This window comes from Antechinus flavipes, chromosome 3 (assembly GCF_016432865.1).
Source record: "Antechinus flavipes isolate AdamAnt ecotype Samford, QLD, Australia chromosome 3, AdamAnt_v2, whole genome shotgun sequence".
NCBI lineage: Eukaryota > Metazoa > Chordata > Mammalia > Dasyuromorphia > Dasyuridae > Antechinus > Antechinus flavipes.
Window position 1 is genome coordinate 582,377,194 of NC_067400.1, and position 20,550 is coordinate 582,397,743.

The window sequence follows — 20,550 nt, forward strand, 5'->3', positions numbered from 1 at the left end:
AACTATCCAGTAAGCAATCTGACCCAGATATGACCTACTGCAAAGCTTAAAAGTTAAGGTCAAAGGTTAAAAAGTTGTTACAGACACTAAAATACTCATAGCAATACTTTGTGTAGCTAAGAGCATGAAACAAAATGAATACCCATCAAAATGAATGGCAAAACAAATTGTGATGAATAAATATAAAGAAATATTACTGCATTGTAATAACCATATGACTATGAAGACATCAAAGAAGCAAAGAAAGACATGAACTAATAAAAAGTGACTGGACACTAAAATATTATGCACAAAAATAACACTATAAATTGAAAGGAAACAATTAAAACTGAACTCTGTGTAATTATAATGATCATTCCTGCCCTCAAAAGAAGAGTTACAGAATACACTTCTCTCCCTTCTGAGATAAAGTACTCTACATAGTGGGGGAGAAGAGGGGAAAAAGGAGAGGGAGAAGGATGGGTCAAGGAAGGAGAGGACACTGCATAAGTCTCAAACTGGAAATTATCTCAAGAGGCTATCCAGTCCAACTCCTTCATTTGACAAATGAGGAACCTCTAGGATTACATGATTTGCCCAAAGTCATACTAGAAGTATTAGAATTAAAGATAAAGCTAGGTCCTCTACTTTAGAAACAAATGTGAAGTCTGATGAGGAGACAATGTACACATAGACATTTGTTGTTGTTATGGGTCTTTTTTTCTTACGTAGTGTCTGACTCTTTGTGATACCATTTAAGGTTTTCTTAGCAGGGATACTAAAATGCTTGGTCATTTCATTTCCCAGCTCATTTTACAGATGAGAAAACTGAAGCAGGCAGTATGAAGTGACCAGCCTAGGGTCACACAGCTAGGAAATGTCTAAGGCTGGATTTGAACTCAAAAAGATGAGTTTCTCTGACTCCAGGCCTGGTGTTCTATCTACTGCACCACCTAGATGTTCCTAAAACAAATATATACAAACAAGCCATATACAACAAAGGCACTGGAATTCAAAGTGGCTAGGAAAGGCTTCCTGTAGAAGGTAAGATTTTAGGTGGGCCTTGAAGCCAGAGAGGCTGCTGGTCTCAAGCATGGGGGAAAGCCAGAGAAAATACTGAGAATGAGAGCTGGAGCAGTTTGTTGGAGGAACAGGCAGGATGTCAGTATCACTGCATGGAAAGAAAGGTGAAAGAAGACTGGAAAGGGAGAGAAGGGACCTGGTTAAGAAAGACCTTGAAAGTCAAACAGAACACTTTGTATTTGTTCCTGAAAGTATAGCATTCCCCAAACTCCTCAAGGAGGAGGGATTCTTTCGGTTCTTCTTTTCAACATTTGACATAAATTAATAGTATGTACCAAGCAGAGCAGCTAGATGGTGCCAGACCTGGATGCAGGAATCAGGAACTCTTCCTGAGTTCAAATCTGGCCTCAGATACTTAGTGACTATATGATCCTGGGCAAGTCACTTCTCCCTATCTGCTTCAACTTCCTCATTTATAAAATGAGCTGGAGAAGGAAATGGCAACCCATTCCAGTATCTCTACCAAGAAAGTCCCAAATGGTATCACAAAGATTGGACAGGACTGAAAAAGACTGAACAATTATTTGCCAAGCATGATGCGAGGTGCTGGGATACAAAGTTAAAAATGAAAATCTACGCCCTTGAGGAGGTTACATTCTGCTAAGAAGAAGCTGGGGACAGGAAACAAAGTTAATATGACATTCACAAACACAGTACAAGGAAAATTAAGGAAGGAGGAGCACTTACTATCAGCTGCAAAGGTCAGGGCTCTGAATGGAGCCTTAAAAGATAACAATGTTTCTGGGAGGCAGTGAGGGAGAATGGCATTCTGGGCACAGGGAACCACTTGCTTTTACATTCCCCATATTTGGCTCAGGGTTTAGCACATAGTAGCTATTAATGTTTGAAAGTTTCATCTGTGTGTCCCCTATGGAAAATAAGTACTCCATGATCACAGGAAATATTATATTTAAATTTTGTATCTTCTCCCTTGCCTAGCACAATATTTTACATGCCGTAGAAGCTTAATATATGATTAAATTGTTGAATCCCTGTATACCAATGGCTTTTAAAGCCAAATAAAGTAACAGACCTATAACTATGTGTTGATAGATTTCTTTGGAGGATGGGAGGATCCTGGAGGGAACAACTTGAAGCCCTAAGAATGAAAGTGGCTGTGCTGGGGCAAAAAAAAATTCAGAGAATTCAGATTCAAATCTCAACTTTGCAACTTCCTATCTGTGTGCTCCAGGGCACTACCCTCTGGTCATGTTCCTCCTCTGAGGGTGCCAGACTACAGAGCACTCAAGTTTTCTGTCCTTTCTGTTTATGTGGCTTACATCTAACAATCTCTAGCATATTAGAAATGAAAACATCTTAAGTATTGTAAGGCACATGGTTTTGACTTTGGAATCCCCCAAAGGATTTTAGAAGCCCTAGAAGTGTCCATACTACTCTGAGAACCACTAGACTAAAATGATAGCTTTAAGGGGAGATTTAAGTTGTGTAGTTGCATTTACATATATAGCCAGTCCCCCTCCCCCTTTTATCTATCATCCTTTCTGCTTTTGTGTACAAATCATTCCTCTTCTGCTTTCCCCAATGCTCTCCTCTGAGTTCTGCTCCTTATGCTTCCAGACCTCTCCCTGCTTTATACAACAATAAATAATAAACTCATTGTACTAATGAGACAATGAAAGAAAATTCCTTTTGAATATTCCATACAAGTCCAAGGCCAAGCATGTGCATTAAAATAAAGGTCTTCTGTAAATGAAAAATATTTTTTTTGTGTTTCTGTTGTTACTCTATGGAAATTAATAATAAGATGTTTAACCCTGTTCAAATGTGGTTTCAGTAAACAAATACTTTTGAAGTGCTGACTATATGCCAGTAGTGTGTGAAAATGTTCAATCTCTCTGGCATGAACAAAAAAAGTATGTATGTATGGCTATGATTCATGCAATACCACAACCTCAGAAGAATAAGCATTATAAGTAAGCCAAAGGACAATGGAAAGCCACATAGGGATAATCTTTAGGTAAATCATTTTACCCATCTAGGCCTATTGCCACATCTGTAAAAATGAGTGTCAGAAAAGGGGACCTCCACCAATGCTTTGAGCTCTAAACTAAGGCAATCTTAAGAATGAGAGACTGGCTGGTAGACAGTCAGAGGCTTATCCTGATAGCCCTCCCAATACTAACAGGTCCAGAATAAAGCATCCAATCATGGTGATCCTCTCTGAAAAGATTGTGGAAAGAGAGGCACAGAAAGAAAGGCCTGAAGAGATCTTGAAGCACATGGCTAAAGGAGAAAATTCCCAGAAAAAAAATCAGGGAAGAATGTAAATGGGTACATAAAAATAATAGCTTTAAAAAGTTATATTCCAATAGGATTGAAAAAAAAAATTGACTTATATGTCTTTGAAAACAAAAAGAAAAGGTTGCCATCAAAATTTTTTTACAACCAGTGTTTCTGATAAAAAGCTTCATTTCTAAAATATATAGGAGGTTGACTCAAATTTATAAGAACATAAGTTATTCTCCAATTGATAAATGGTCAAAAGACATGAACAGACAATTTTCAGAAAAAATTAAAGTCATATGAAAAAATGCTCTAAATCACTCATGATTAGAAAAATGCAAATTAAGACAACTCTGAGTTACTACTTCATACTTCTCAGATTGACTAAGATGACTGGAAAAGATGATAATAAATGCTGGGGAAACTGGGACACTAACACTTTGTTAGTGGAATTGTGAACTGATCCATGCCCAAAGGGCTATTATTAAACTGTGTATATCCTTTGATCCAACAGTGTCTCTACTGAGCCTGTATTCCAAAGAGATTACAAAAAAGGAAAAAGAACCCATATATGCAAAAATGTTTGCAGCAACCATTTTTGTAGTGGCAAGGAATTGGAAATTGAGTGGATGCCTATCAGGTGGGAAATGGCTAAATAAATTATGGTATATGAATGTTAAGGGATATTACTATTCTATAAGAAACAATCAGCAGGCTGAGTTCAGAAAGGCCTAGAGAGACTTATGTGAATTGATGCTAAGTACACATTGTACAGATTGTACACATCAACAAGATGATTATGTGATGATTAATTCTGATGGACTTGGCTGTTTTCACCAATGAGATGATTCAAGACAAATCCAATAGATTTGTGATGGAGAGAACCATCCACATTTAGAAAGAGAACTATGGAGACTGAATGTGGATCAAAGCATAATAATTTCATCATTTTTGTTGTTTTTTTCTTATGTTTTTTCTCGTTTTGACCTGATTTTTCTTGAGCAGCATGATGAATACATAAATATGTTTAGAAGACTTGCACAAGTTTAACCAATATTGGATTGCTTGCTGTTCAGAGAAGGGGGCAGAGAGGAGGGAGGGAGAAAAATTTGGAACACAAGGTTTTGCAGAGATGAATGTTGAAAACTGTCTTTGGAAAAAGGACTCACATGTGCAAAAATATTTGTAGCAGCCTTTTTTGTAGTAGCAAGTAATTGGAAACTGAGTAGATGCCCATCAATTGGAGAATGGCTGAATATGCTGTGGTGTATGAATATAATGGAATATTATTGTTCTATAAGAAATGATTAGCAGGATGATTTAGGAAAGGTGAGGAGAAACTTATAGGAACTGATACTAAGTGAAGAGAGTAGAAGGAAGAGAACATTGTACATAGCAACAACAAAATTATGTAACAATAGATTCTGATGGACATGGCTTTTTTCAACAATGAGGTGATTCAGGCCAGTTCCAATAGATTTGTGATGAGAGAGTCATTTGCATCCAAAGGGAGGACTGTGGGGATTGAATGTGACCATAACACAGTATTTTCTTTTTCTTTCTTTTTTTTTTTTTTTTTTGCTTTCTTTTTGTTTTCTTTCTCATTTTTTTCCTCTTTGATCAGATTTTTCTTGTGCAACATGCTAATTGTGCTAATATTTATAGAAGAATTACATGGTTAGTATATATTGGATTACTTGCTATCTAGGGAGGGGATGGTGGAAGGAAGAGAAATAATTTGAAACATAAGGTTTTACAAGGGTAAATGTTGAGAATTATCTTTGCATGTATTTGGAAAAGTAAGTTGTTGTTTTGTTTTTTTTTTTTTTTTTTTTTTTAAGATTGCCATCCCTGCTTAAGACTATCAGGGTTGGAAAGGTCCTTCAGAAAAGGCATAGCACTAAAACTATATTATAAAGTAGCAGTCATCAAAACCATTTGTTACTCAAGGAAGAACTAGAGGTCATTATTGATTACAAAATAGAAACTTTTGATTATATTAAGTTTAAAAAACTTCTGTACAAATAAAACTAATGTGGACAGGATTAGAAGGGAAGCAATAAACTAGGAAAACCTTTTTACAGCTAAAAATTCTGATAAAGGCTTCATCTTCAAAATATATATTGAATTGACTCCTATAAGCCATTCACCAATTGATAAGAACAGACAATTTTTCGGATGAAGAAATTGAAACTCTATCTACTCATATGAAACAGTGTTCCAAATCACTGTTAATCAGAGAAATGCAAATTAAGACAACTCTGACATACCACTACACACCTCTCAGATTGGCTAAGATGACAGGAAAAGATAATGACAAATGTTGGAGGGAATGTGGGAAAACTGGGACACTGATGCATTGTTGGAGTTGTGTATGGATCCAACCATTCTGGAGAGCAATTTGGAACTATACTCAAAAAGTTATCCCACTGTTATCCTACTCTTTGACCCAGCACTATTACTACTGGGCTTATATCCCAAAGAGATATTAAAAGAAGGAAAGGGACCCATATGTGCAAAAAATGTTTGTGACAGCCCTTTTTGTAGTGGCTAGAAACTGGAAATTGAGGGGATGCCCACCAATTGGAGAATGAATGAATAAATTGTGGTATATGAATGTTATGGAATATTATTGTCCTATAAGATATAAGCAACAGGACGATATCAGAGAGGCCTGGAGAGACTTACATGGACTGATGCTAAGGGAAATGAGCAGAACCAGGAGAGCCTTATACACTTCAACAATAATACTACATGATGATCAATTCTGATAGACGTAGCCCTCTTCAACAATGAGAGGATACAAATCAGTTCCAACTGATCTGTAATGAATAGAACCAGCTACACCCAGAGAAAGAACCCTGGGAAATGAGTATGGACCACAACATAACATTTCTACTCTTTCTGTTACTTCTTGCTTGCATTTTTGTTTTTTTCTTCTCAGGTTATTTTTACCTTCTTTCTAAATCCGATCTTTCCTGTGCAACAAGATAATTGTATAAATATGTATACATATATTGTATTTATCATATATTTTAACATATTTAATATGTAATAATTTAATAACTAAGTATGTATGTAATATGTATACTACCTACCATCTAGGGGAAAAGGTGGGGGCAAGGAGGGGAAAAGTTGGAACAGAAGTTTTTGTAAGGGTCAGTGTTGAAAAATTACCCATGCATGTGTTTTGTATATAAAAAGCTATAATAAAAATTAAATTAAATTTAAAAACCACCATTTGGTACTGGCTAAGAAAGGAAATAGTCGATCAGTAGAATAAGTTGGGTTCACAAGACACAATAATCAATGATGATAGTAACCTAATGTTTGATAAATCCAGAGACAGACAAGACATGGCCAAGCTATAATGGAATTTAAAGAATGGCACATTCCCTAGAGAGCAGGAAAAAAAAAAAAAAAAACTAACCTTTCTTTGTATCCCCAGGGCTTAGCACTGTAGCCTGGCACATATCGAATGTGTAATAAATATTTACTGACTAACCATCTCCCTCTTCTTACAAAGGAGGAAACTGAAGTCCAGGCAGGCAGGCAGGAACTGTGGAAAGAGCCCTAGATTTACTTGTCAGGAGCTGCCATAATTTGCATTCCCACAGCTGACACTTTCAAGATATATTACCTTGGGCAAATCACTTCCCTCTAAATCTTAAGTTTTCTCTTCCTAGAACAAGAGATAATTACCATTGCCATAATGGGAGGTATTTGAAGCTTTTGTAAACTTTTGTAAATAATAATAGTTGGTATTTCTACATACTTTATATCTTTGATAATTCCTAAGAGCCCTCCTCCACCTCTACCTCCCCAGGTAGGTTCTACAAGAATTTACATTTTTTTTTTTTTTTTTTTTTTTTTGGTACAGAAGAGGAAACAGGGAAGTGATTTAAATCTCTCTTCCCCATATTCAGAAAACTAGATGGAATTTGGACTTCCATTCCTCTCTGATTCCCCAGGCTTGGCCACCACACCCCAGCTGCTTCCACACTTGGTTCCTGCGGCCCCTTTCTTCTGGGATCTCCATGGTGAGGAGAGGCCATTCCTCACTCCCAGGCTGGAGGACCTCCCGCCCTCCTCTCCCCACTTTTCCCGCTCCCTTTACATAGAATCCAGGCTCCCGGAGCGCAGGCACTTGCTTGCACGATCTCCAGCACCTAGCACAGAGAAGGCTTTGAATAACTCTTGGTGACTTGGCTCTGTCCCCGTGGATCTCCAAGCACTTCAAGATTTACCAAGGGCTTCCACCCCGCCCCCTCCCAGTCATCCCGGACCCTCTGGACTGGGCCGGCCAGGCAGAGAGGTCCCGGCACTGGTCAGTATCTGGATTTTTTCCCCCAGTTCCCCCTGCCTTTCACACTTCCTCCATCCCTGCACTCTCCCACTCCTCGGGTCTCAAGATCCCTGCACTAAGCCTGGGATTTGGGAGTCGGAGGGGCTGGGTGCGAATTCAGAATGAGCCACGTGTTTTATTTTAACTGAATCCTAACGTCTTTCTAGTTGTGTGTGTGTGTATGTAAAAGGAAGGTTTAGAGCTTTGTGTGCCCTCAGGTCCGTGTTCCATAGCCTGCGACCTCCACGAGACTCTTGGGCAACTGTCTGCCTCAGTTTCCTCAACTGTAAAATGGGGGTGTTAGTAACAGGACGTGCCTCCCTAGGTTGTTTTGGGGATCAAATAAGAGTATTCGTAAAGTACTAAATAAATGTTTGTCCCCCCCTCCCACTCCATCCATAGGGAAAGGGCACAGAGAGGTCAAGGGCTGGCCCCGGGAGGCACAGCGGAAAGTCCGAGGCCGGATTCCCGAAGTGCCGTTGGGGTACTTCGGTCGGAGCCCGGGCCCGGGCCAGAAGGTGGCTGTCCAGTTCAGAGGTCCAGATCCAGCCCAGGCCCAGGCCAAGGCCACCCGCCGGCGAGGCCTCCAGAGGCTGGGCCCCAAAGCCCGGCTCCATTTAGGGGCCCCAGGCCAGCAGGGTGGTCCCAGCGGCCGAGCCCCAGCCCCGCGTCTCTATGGTTACCTGCTCGGCGCCGCCGATTCAAACTGTCTGTTCTTTATTGACAGCGGCTCGGAGGACACGCGAACACTCGGGCTTCAGGAGGTGATGGGGATGGTGGCGGCGGCTCGGGGAACAATAAAGCTTTCTCCATTCAACAGCGCCCGAGCCGCCTGAGCGACGCCATCTTGAGGCTCGCGAGGGGACGCAAGCAAGGCGGGGGAGGCGGGGGCTGAGCAGGAGTCGGCGACTTCCAGCGTCACGTGCCGGGGGAGCGGCGCCGGGAGGCTGGGGAGGGCTGTGTGGAGGAGGGCAGAGTGAATGGTGGCGGGGCTTTGACGTTCTTTTAAAAGTCCCCAGCCCCACCCCCTGTAGGCTTTGTGCCCACTTATAGAAAGAACCTGGCAGGGAAAGGGGGAGGATCGGGCTGGGAGGGAGTGCGGACAAATGGCAGTTTAACTTAAACGTCCTCTCTGGGCCTACGGGACACCCGGAATCGTAAGGGTCATCCAGGTCTGGAAGCAATGGAACGCTCCATTGGTGAAATGGCTCGGTCTTCAGTCTCATGTGATTGGCTGAGCGATTAATTTGTGTCCAATCTCCATTGAGCAGAGACATCTGATCCCCGCCCCCAGGTTCCCTAGCGTCCTGAATCAAAACACCGTCAAGCGCGCGGATCTTTCAAAAGGCACCAAGTTTCGCATCATTGCGCATGCTCTGGCGGATTCTAGGCTTGCCAGATTCCCCGTTGCGTGTCTCAACTAGTTTTGCCATCTGTCAATCAGTCAGTCACTGGCCCTCGAATCTGGTTACTATGAGACTTGAGCTCCTGCTGTATGCATGGATGTCCCTGTCAGCCCAACCTTGTCACTTGTCACCCATTCAGTCCCTGTGACATATGTCGGGCACAGTATTTAGTGAGCTCCTGCTGTGTGCACAGCTGTCCCCTTCACCCCATTCCTGTAACCTGTCACTTGTCACCTACTCAGTCACTGTGACTTATTCAGTACGGTATTTTAGTTAGCCACATTATTAATAGACAGTATTGTGTGTACCGTACAGCTGTCCCTGTCAGTCACTCCATTACTGCCACTTGTCATTTGTCACCTACTAAGTTGCACAAATGCAGCACGGTGTTCAGCGAACTCCTACTGTGTGCCCAGCTATCCCTGCCACCCCTTATCACCTGCTCAGTTACTGTGGCATAAATAAAGCACAATATTTAGGGAAGAGGAAGGAATAAGCATGCATATAGTATTCACCATGTGTCAAGCACCATGTTAATCTTTTACAAACATTAATTCAGCTCTCACAACAACTCTGGAAGGTAGGTGCTGTTAATATCCTATTTTACAATTGAAGAAACTGAGGCAAACAAGAGTTTAAGTGACTTTCCCAAAGTCACAGAGCTAAGAAGTATCTGAGGCTGATTCTGAACTCTGGCCTTCCTGACTCCAGGACCAATGCTCTTATCTATTACGTCATCTAGACACCCTCAGGACAATATTTTCTGAACTTCTCCACAGCTGTCCCAATCCATTTCTTGATCACTGTTACACAAAAACATGATGATATGATTTAACTCCTACTCTGTTTATGGCTGTCTCAGTTCATCCTAATCATGTGTTGCCATGCTCAGTCACTGTCACATAAACTTAGTACATTATTTACAAAGTTTCTATTAGGCACATGATTGTATCATCCACAAGCAATTACCAAGTTACTGATCTCCTACTGTGTATGCCCTGCTCCATCACTATTAAACACTGCCAATTTTCTTCCTCCTAGAAATTCCTAATGTGTAGGCCATGGCCTGTCACTCTCCATTGTAGTCACCATTCATACAGTTACTGTCAACCCACTTGTCAATTCTTGCATTGGTAGACAAGCTCAATACAGTATTGTTTGTGCTCCTGTTGTGTAGACAGTTACCTACTTGGCTACTTTCATTGACTCATGGCTACTGTTACAGCCACATTCATTGTATCAAATTCAGATGAGCCCCTGTTGTGTGCATGACCCTCATTCACATTCAGACTAAAAGATGCAAGATTAGTCAGAAGTGAAACAGAGAGAAGAGAGAGAAGAGAGAGAGAGAGAGAGAGAGAGAGAGAGAGAGAGAGAGAGAGAGAGAGAGAGAGAGAGAGAAACAAAAAAAGACAGGAAGGAAGAGAAAGGAAAGAAAGAGAGGGAGGGAAGAAAGGGGGAAGAAAGAAAGGGAGGGAAGAAAGAATGAAAAAGAAGGAACAAAAAGGGAGGGAAGAAGGGAGGGAGGAAGGGAAGGAGGGAAGAGGGAGAAAAGGGGGGAAGAAGGGAAGGAAAGGGAAGAGAAGGGAAGGGAAGGGAAGGGAAAAGAAATCAAGGTCTGGGTCAAAAGGAATTTGACCATGCCATTTGAGGGAATGGAAAGAGCCTGGTCTGGGACACAAAAACTCAAATCAGAAAATGAGGTTGGAAAAAGAAAACAATGACTTATGAAAAATATTGTGGATTGAGACACCCAAGAGGTAAACTGAGAAGAGAGTAATTCTACAGTTACTACAAGCAGAAACTAAGAGAAAAACAAAAAACAAACCAATTTGAAAAAAACAACAACCATGGCTTGGCCACAAGGAATAGACGAATACTTGCAAGGAATGAAGCAAGAGTTAAACATGTAAGTGAAATAAAAGTGATATAAGAAAGCGCAGAAAGAAAAATAACCTGAATAGGAAGTAGAAAATCTTACAAATAGAGACTCCCTGAAATTAGAATAGGTCAAATAGAACTCAGCAATCACATCAGTTATTAATATTAGAAACAAAAATCAAAAGTTTATTTTTTAATTGAAGAAAATGGAGGTGGAACCAAGGTGGAAGAGTAGCAAGAAGTTTTACAGTTGAGTTTCTCGCTACAAAATTCCTTCAAACAGAAATAAGACAATGAACTAGACAAAATCTTGATGGGGAAATAAATCACAGTGAGTCATTTGTCCAATTCAGTCTGGCTTAGAGAAACAAAGAGACTTATGGACACTGGACATGAGTTCAGGCTCACTGCATAATGAGTACACTAGTATCCAAATGATTCCAAGCATCAGGGAAACAGGAGGTCCTAGAGCTATCTTGGGGTATTCCTAGATCCATAATAAGGCACCTGGAGGGGGAGAGGTGCTAGCTAGAACTTTTATCATTCACTCCCATGTTCTGAGGAGACTGGAAAGGGGATCTTTACTGGGGCTAACTTTCCATATAGGGAGTCCCTAAGTTGTAAAACTGAGAAGAAAGTTGTGAAGCCAATAGCAGCAGTGTGACTCAGTCCAGAGGAGCACAGTAGAGCCCCAGTTCTAGCAAGTAGCTCAGCCTGCAGCAGAATAAGGAGAGCAAGAATTCCTTACCAAGGGGGAGTCTACAATTTGCCAAATTAACAGTTTTCCAGCTGACAGATAGGGACTGAGTCAATAAGATGCCTTATCTATCAGTCCTAATACTAGATTTTAGACTGTGTGAAATACTTTTTAATGTTACAGAATGAGGTAAAATGCTATGGGAACTCTAGTTGAGTGAGATTTTTGTTACATGCTCTAGGTCCTATATAAAAGTATCAAGCTACTTAAAATGTGGCTTAGAGATGCCAGAAAGGAGCAAATGATTTTGAAGAACATTCCAACTGAAAAGTAATCTCTTATGGAAGGTCAAAGAAGGTGGAGAAAAAAGCAATTTGGTTTTACCTTGGTCTCCTTGTCCATTCCTTACCCCAATTCCACTCTCTTATTTTATCCATCGAGGGCCCTTTGTGTGTTGAGGAATCAAGTGGATATTGAATTTCCCATGTCTTCATCTGTGTTCTAGTAGGTCAGCTGATGGCAGTGTTTGCATTGGGAGTCATGGACATGGAAGAGTCATGGGTTCAAGGGAGTCCAGGAAAGAAAGTATATCATGTCTAAGGGGAACTTTCTAAGGAGAAAAGGAATTACAGTAACCAGAAGTTGTAAATTACCCATTTCTACCATGTGTTCTCTCTAAACTGAAGTCCACTTTCTCCTGGATGCTGTATGTACTTGTGGGAGAGTGTCACAGACCATTGGAGGAGGAAAGGGGATGTTTTGTATTGTGTTCTTCTTATAGCACCTTATTAAATGTCCCTTTCTAAAGCTACTCAAAGCTGGCTGATTAATTGATAATCACCTGATAAATCTTGGAAGAAAACATACCAATGAAGATTGAGCCAATGACATTAGAAGATCATCCCTAACTCCTCAGAGATAGGCCCAGAACTTATATGGGAAAGCTAATCTTGTACTGGGATCCAAAGCTTATCTGTGAGAGTGAAAGCTGGGATAAGAGCTCTTAGAATTATATGCCCTTCATATAAAATAAAGGCTCTTGGCTAAATATACTCCAAGGTCCTTCTATTATTTATGATCTTATAAGTATATTTATTATAAAGATTCCGACAATGTCCTACTGGGGATCCAAGGGTCATTATTAACTTGAAGAATCAGAAAAGACTTTGGGAGGGTAACCTTGGAGTTAAGCTTTGAATAATATCTGGGCAAATTCATAGGGTAAATGGGGAAAGAGGATCAGCATTGAAAGCATAGGGGATACATGAGTAAAAGTACAGGCAGGAGAAGTCAGTGCAAGTCATATATAATCATCAATTCAGTCATATACAAACATATACTCACAGAAATGGTTCTCCCATTCTTAAGATCAGCAGGAGTATATCCATCTATGCTCCAGTTACATCATGATAAAGGTGACAAGGAAGCTAAACTATGTAAATGAGCATGGGTATATGTGATGGGGAGGCACAACACAACAATGAAAGTCACTGATCTGTGTCTAAATTCTAATGATTGATGAGGGAAAATGATATGATTTGGGTCTAAATACAAAACTAATTATTAACTGACTTGTTAATTGTAGGAATTGACTGGATCACAGTGGCTACATCTTGTGATTCAATTCTGGATCCAACTCAATTCCTTTCTATTCGGTTGTGGGTCTAGTCCAATTTTTGTCTTGTGAGAAAACTTTATTGAATTATGGGAATGGTGAGAAAACTTTATTGATTGTTTGAACCCAGCCTTGCATGTCTAGGAAGCTGGACCATCCCTACTTGTTACTTAGAGACCCTTAACAAGGAAATAGGTTATGCTGACCAGAAACCAAGTCATATCCAAAGATTGATACAAGGAATTTTCTCACAATTATACATCTCAAACAACCCAAATGTCTTATCTGAAACCCGGCACCGTACAGGTCAATCAAAACTGTTTCTTTGTTCCTTTGATGGAATACAGACACTTTTGGGGGTATTGGGACACTTTTTTCCCCCTGATGTCAGGGAATTGCACCTGTTGGCTCTTCTCTTTCCAATTCAGAAAGCCCCTAACCTTTCCTCCAATTCGAAATCAGATGACCTAATCTTGTATCCGGGTTTATATCCTGTTAATTGTTTCTTTTTAATACATAAAAATGTCTCCCTTTGTATTTAGGGTCCAGTGCCAAGTTGAGAAGGCCTGGTCCTGGTTTGTCATGCAATTGGCATGCATTGTTTTAAAAAAATCAATATACTTTGAAGCTTGAATCTTTGTTTCCTTAGTTACTTTAGATTTCACTACCATCATTATGACTTTAGGCAAATTCACTCGATGTCTCTGTCCTATGTTTCCTCATCTGTAAAAAGGGAATGAATAACATCAATCTTACCTGCTCCTATAGCGTAGCTGTGAAGATCAAAGAAGATAATAAACATGAATCATTTTTGTAAATTTTAAAGTGTTACATAAATGCCAGCTATTTTGTATGTAAGGATAATGACATTTCCCATTGACTTCATGTAACATTTTGTTCCTTTTTTGAGCTTTTAGAATTTATGTAGGATCATAGAGCTAGACCTGGAAGGGATTTCACAGGTCAGCTAGTCCAATGGCCTCATTTAACAGATGAAGAAACAGAGTCCCATTAAGTGACTTATTTAAAAGAACACAGATAGCATCAGAAGCAGAATCACCAACTCCAAATCTCTTTCTACCAAGCTATACTGCCTTCACATCATATTGTATACTTTAGCCACCTGTATATGTTATCTTAGAGGAATTGTGACTTCTCTAAGTTTCCAGAGCAGATTATTCTGTCTCCAGTAGGCATCTAATAAATATTTGCTGACTTTGAATACGATTGTATGAGTGGGACAGTGAAAGTGATTGAATAGTGATATCTGTTTACAGTATGGGAACTGCAAAAATGCAGAGTTAAAATTGTAGGCTGGACAGAGTGCCTGTGTATGACAGACAATGGGAATGATTTGGATAAATGTACACATAGTAGGTTCTTGGCAAATATTATACTGATGAAAGCTGGGTAACATTGTGAGCCTGTAAGTGACCTGAAAGTGACTGGGAGGATTAATCTGGGACAGTCATATACTTAAAATATATAACTATACTGAAACTTTGTGTCAATGGAAAGTAGCTGTGTGGACAGGAACAACCATGCCTGAGTCCATTAGGGATTCCATCAGTCTCAACCACCATTTTCTGGAAGAGTTAAAAATGGTAATTTGTGACAGATTGCAGAATCCTTGAGCTAAAAGGAGCTGAAGCAATAATCTAGTCCCAACTTCTACTTAAGTCTTCTCAGCAGCATCCCCAGTAAATAGTTCTCCAACCTCTCCTGGAAAATCTCCTTCTGAGCTCTGGGGAACTTGTTCTTTACTCCTTCAGTCAAGTTACACATGAAAAAGTCAAATAAAAAAATAAAAAATAAAATAAAAATGAATAAGCCAAATAGCCAAGGACCTAGGGTAGAGCCAGAGTTTAGCATATGGCTGTTAATGTTCATTCCTTGGGTCTGGACATTCAACTGGTTCTGAACATTCAACTGATTCTGAATCTACCTAACTTCTCTATGGTATAGGCTTAGTCTTCCTATTTTATCCAACAGAATAGCATTGAAAAGATTTTATTGGATAATCCTGTACACTGAAGTTTCTTTCCATTATTGTCTTAGAGCCTCAAGGGAGGGGGAGGGGGAACCCCATGTACTACAAATATTATTATTTCCATTTTGCAGATAAGGGAACCGAGACTTTGGTAGATGAAATGACTTTTCCAAAATCACATAGCCAGTAAGAGTTGGAGACTGGATTTGAACCCAGGTTTTCCTGATTAGCCCTATCTACCTACTATAATGTCTTTTTATCTGCCAGTAGAGAAACCTTCTTAAAAGATAAAATTGGGTTAGTGGGACATGACTAGAGCTGTACTAGCTTTGGGTCATCACTGCTTCCTTTTTTAGAATTTCACTACCTGTATTACACAAGTAGTACAGACAATAGAGCCTTTGGCTTTGAATCAGGAATGTCTGAGTTTAAATCCTGGCTCAAATATTAGCTATGGGACTCTAGGATATTTAACTGCTGTCTGCCTCAGTTTCCTCAACTGCAAGATAGGGGTAATAATAGTACCTGCCTCCAAAGGTTGTTCTGAGGATAAAAATAAAAGGCAAAATATGTAAACTAGTTTTGCATGCCCTAAATAATATAAATGCTGGTTATTGATATTATTACTGCCACTACTATTGCTTCAATGCTTTGCTGTCCCCCCCAGTGATAGAGATTACAATCTGTTCCTGCTTTTTTGTCTCTGAGTGACTTTTCAAGGCCTACATTGAGTATGAGACTTTCTTTTTTGTTCATATCCATACCCCAACACTTAGCACAGTGCCTAGAATCCGGTAAGTGTTTAAAAAATGTTTGTTGTCTTCTTACCAATAATATTCTTCCTGTGATTGTTTTTTTGATTGAAAATGTTTAACAGTCTCTGAAGAGGAAGGGGGAAAGGTAAACCTCTATCATGAGCCTTATAGGAAAGTATAGACAAGAAGAGAATCCTGCTCTAAGTTAATGATCCTTAGCATTAAGTGATATCTAAGGTCCCTTCGAGGGGTCCCAAAGTATAATTTTTATACTTATTTTATATAAAAGGAAACTGACATGTAAGTCATTTATCTCACCTCACACAAGTAGTAAATGCACAAAGTCGTAGATTTGTAGACTCTATATTCTGAGTTTTAAGGGCCCTCCCAACTCTGACATCCTGGGTTCTAAGTGCTCTTGACATCCTCTGTTCTTAGGACCTTCCCAGCTCTAACACTGGGTGCTTTAAGGGCCCTCCCAGCTCTGACCTTCTGGGTTCTAAGGGCCCTCCCAGCTCTGACATCCTGGGTTCTATATTTCTAGACCTTCTAGACCACATTGAGTTGGGTATGGGAATGAATGACAAAGCTATGATTAAGTAAGAAGCCATAAGGAGACAGGAGAACTTGTATTCATATCCTATCCCAGAGGAGTATGTTGTGTGACTGTGGGCACTTCAGTGCCCTCATTACTTTAGTCTAGACAATAATCTGAGATGAGATATTGCAGAAAAGATGCTGACCTGTACCAGTGAAAGAAGTTTCCCCTTCCAGGAGATCCCAATATCAGTGAAAGCACAGGAGATTGTCCTGTTTCTGTGCTAGGTATTTTGTGGAGCACCAAGGACGGAAAAAGAGAAGAAAAAAATAATTTCCTGCCCTCAAGGAGCTTTATATTCCACTGGAGACAATACATATGGCAGGAAGTGGTATTTTAGTTTAAAAAGCCATTGGAATGGTATGTGCAATCCTGGGAGGATTTACATTATAATGATATATTAAATGGTGTTATATTTACATATATATGTCTATATGCATGTATATATACCCATATATGTACACATACATATACTTGTGCTTTTATATATAAACATGTATATATGTGTGTGTATGTGTGTATAAATATAATTGCAGAGTGGATAGAGTACTGGGTCTGGAGTTAGAAGATCCTTCTTTCTGAGTTCAAATCCAGCTTTAGACCTTCACAAGCTGCGTAACCTGGGCAAGTCACTTCACCCTGTCTGCCTCAGTTTCTTCTTTGGTAAAATGAGCTAGAGAAGAAAATGGTAAATCATTATAGGATCTCTGCCAAGAAAACTGTAAATGGGGTCATGAAGAGTTAAAAATAACTGAAAGCAACTGAACAGCATATATGTGATGTGACATATGACACTATATATATAAACACACACACACATACATACATACATACTATCCCTTTTCAGGACCTAAATAAGTATTGATTTGATTATGTTTCCAAAAATGGAAAGGGCAGTGGAGGGTGGGAGCCTGTGATATCTACACTTTGGCAGGATAGTACATAAGATGATGCATAAAAGCCAGTGTCAAATGAGGTACTCACAAATTAGGACCTGTGGGAGTCCCTGAGCTGAAAGTGTTAAGTTCTCCAGGTCTTTGTGGGGAGATACAACAGAAGAAAATAAGCATTAAGTGCCTTCTACGTGCTGTGCACTATGCTACACTCTGTAATTATGTTCTGGAAGGCAGGTGATAATTCCCCAATTATGAGGAAACTGAGACAAACAGATTTTAAGCATCTTGCTCAGGGTCACACAGTTAGTAAATGTTTGCACTCAGGTGCCTCAGGGGTAGGGCAGCTGGTGAAGAGATGGCTAAATGGTCTTCGGGTCTTTGGGCTTATAGAGCAGGAAGTTAAGGACCAGAAAAGAGAAGAGTCTTGCTCAAGTTGGTGATAGAGTCCCATTCCACCCCAATCCTCCTGGTTCCTGGACCTGAGTCCCGTGCCCTTCCCAGTTCTGGCATTGTCTGTTCCCAGGCACTTCTAGTCTCAAGAGCCCTTCTACATAGAATGGGAAAGTTTTGTCTTTCTCTCATCCTGAACAGCCTTCCCCACCCCACTTCTGCTCAGGGCTGCATGTCAGAGTACTTAGTAGGGTAATCTGCCGCAGCTTTCTCCCCTGGGGACCTAGTCTACCTCGCTTCACTCTCTGGGCCCAGGGTTCTTTAGCCCTGATTCTGCCTGCTTTGTGTATTTACAGCAGCCTTTCTTCAGCTCAGCATGAACAGAGAGCAATTGCTTCAATTTCCTTCAGTTATCCATACTCCTCACTAGGGAGTAGAAGGTAATAATAGGTAGGAATAGACTGCAAGAGAGGGAGAGCTGAAGCTGGTCAGAGACTGTCAGAGCTCAGAGGGTCTGCTCTGATATTCTGTGTTCTAAGGGCCTGAAATCCTCTGTTCTAAGGACCTTCCCAGCTCTGATATTGGGTGCTTTAAGGGCCCTCCCAGCTCTGACATCCTGGGTTCTAAGGTCCCTCCCAGCTCTGACATCCTGGCTTCTAAGGGCCCTCTCAGCTCTGATAGTCTATGTTCTAAGGGCCCTCCCAGCTCTGACATCCCTGATAGTCTGGGTTCCAAGGCCCCTCTTTTCTCTGACAAAACAGGGGCCTGTTCTAAGGCCCCTTCCAACTCCAAGATTTCTGGGTTCCTTTTAGAAACAGCCTGTATTCTAAGGCCCTTTGACTATCTTTAGTTCTAAAGAAATTTTTCTAAAATAGCTTTTAATTCTAAACTTGCTAGTAGAAATTATTGTTATTAATATCTCCTTTTCTCTGTCTCTATCTCCCCTGGATCCTGCTTTCTGATAACCCCTAAATCCTATGTTCCTAAAGTATGTTGATAGATGGTACATTATTCCTACTGTGCTATTTTCCCAGAAAAATCTAGTTCAGCCCTTGAATGGTGTGTGAGTGTGTGTGTGTGTGTGTGTGTGTGTGTGTGTGTGTGTGTTTCCCTTTGTGCTTCCTTCCTCACTTCTCTCTCCCTTCCACAAAGATCATTTCTAGGATCTCTATCAGCTTAGCTGACTTCTGTAAATAGCACCTTCTGCAGTGACTGCTGACTGGTCAAATGTTCCCGTAATTCCCTGTGTCGCTGGTGTCATTTGTAGGGAGCCAAAGTCGGGTTTGCCGTGTGCACACCATATGCCACATATTTATCAGAGCTGGCGTCCGGCCCTTGGCGTCCCATTCCCTGATATTCTAATTATGAGACCAGCTCGGTACTTTTCTGTAGGCCCAGGGAATTGGGACTCATATTGCTTTCTTCAGAGCCTGCTTGGCAGAGGCCAGGAAATCTCAGTGGTGGAGGCTGTAGGAATTTGCTAAATGAGGCAGAAAGGTCAGTAGGCTTCTCATCCATTTCAGGTGCAAAAAGATTGGGATGAGAGCAGCTGCCAGCCTGGGACTTAAGAGACTGACACTCTCAGATAACTCTGCTAGCTTTCTTTTAGAAATCAGAAAACTTTAGAAAAGGAAAGAGAGTTAGAGGTCATTTGGCCAAGTGCCTCCATTTTAAAAAGAAGGATCCAAAGCCTACAGAATGAAGCCAGTTGCCCAAGGTCACACAAGAGCTTTCATGGCAAAGCTGGGACTAGACATGTCTCCTGATTCCTAACTTAGCCAGCCTTCCACTAGAGCATGATAAAAACTTGTACTATAATAAGTTTCCCCTGATGACGCTTCACTGGGTATGAAGGTGACCCCGCTTTCTCAATGGTCAGACTATGGCAAGTTTTACCACATTACAAAAGTCTTTGGGCACAAGCTCAGACTCATGTATGTGGTACATGGAACTTCCCAGCTGAGATCAAAAGAGGGTTATTATCCAATTGATCCATAGGGTGATGAATTGTTGGAACCATAGTGATTCAAGAAGTTTATTCATCAAAGGAAGCAAAGAAGAGGAAGGAAGGGAGAAAGGGGGGATGAAAGGAGGAAGGAAGGAAGAAAGGGAAGGAGAGAAAAAAGAGAGAGAAAGGAAGGAAGGGAGAAAGGGAGGCAAGAAGGAAGTAAAAGGAAGGAAAGAGGGAGGGAGGGAAGGAAGAAGGAAAGAAAAGAGGGAGGGAAGAAAGAAGGAAGGAAGAAGGGAGATAAGAAGGAGAGAATGGGGAGAAGGGAGGGAAGGAGGAAGAAAGGGAGAGAAGAAAGGAAGGAAAAAGGAAGGAAGAGAAAAGAGGAAGGAAAGAGAGGGGAGGGGAGGAAGGAAAAAGAAAGGAAAGGGGGAGGGAAAGAGGGAAGAAGAGAGGGAGGGAAAAAAGAGGGAGGAAGGGAGAAAGGAGGGAGGGAAAAAGAAAGGAAGAAGAAAAAAAGGGGAGAAGGGAGGGAAGGAAGGAAGAAAAAAGAGGAAGGAAAGGGGGGGAAGGAAGGGAAAAGAAAGGAAAGGAGGGAGGGAAGGAAGAAGGAGGGGAGGAAGAAGAAAGAGGGAGGGAAAAAAGAGGGAGGAAGGAAGAAGGAAGGTAGGAAAGAAGGAAGAAAATAAGTATTTATTAAGTATCTACTTTGTGTCAGTCACT

At 40.7% G+C, this 20,550-nt stretch overlaps 1 protein-coding gene across 1 annotated transcript in view; it reads right to left on the reverse strand.

The window, feature by feature from the left end:
• The window catches only part of ZBTB40 (zinc finger and BTB domain containing 40), a 63,869-nt gene extending 54,937 nt beyond the window's left edge, over positions 1-8,932 (reverse strand). The window contains 1 exon segment of the mRNA XM_051988292.1: positions 8,335-8,932. The gene's annotated coding sequence lies outside the window, so the exon portion shown is untranslated.
• Between the last annotated feature and the right edge of the window lie 11,618 nt (positions 8,933-20,550).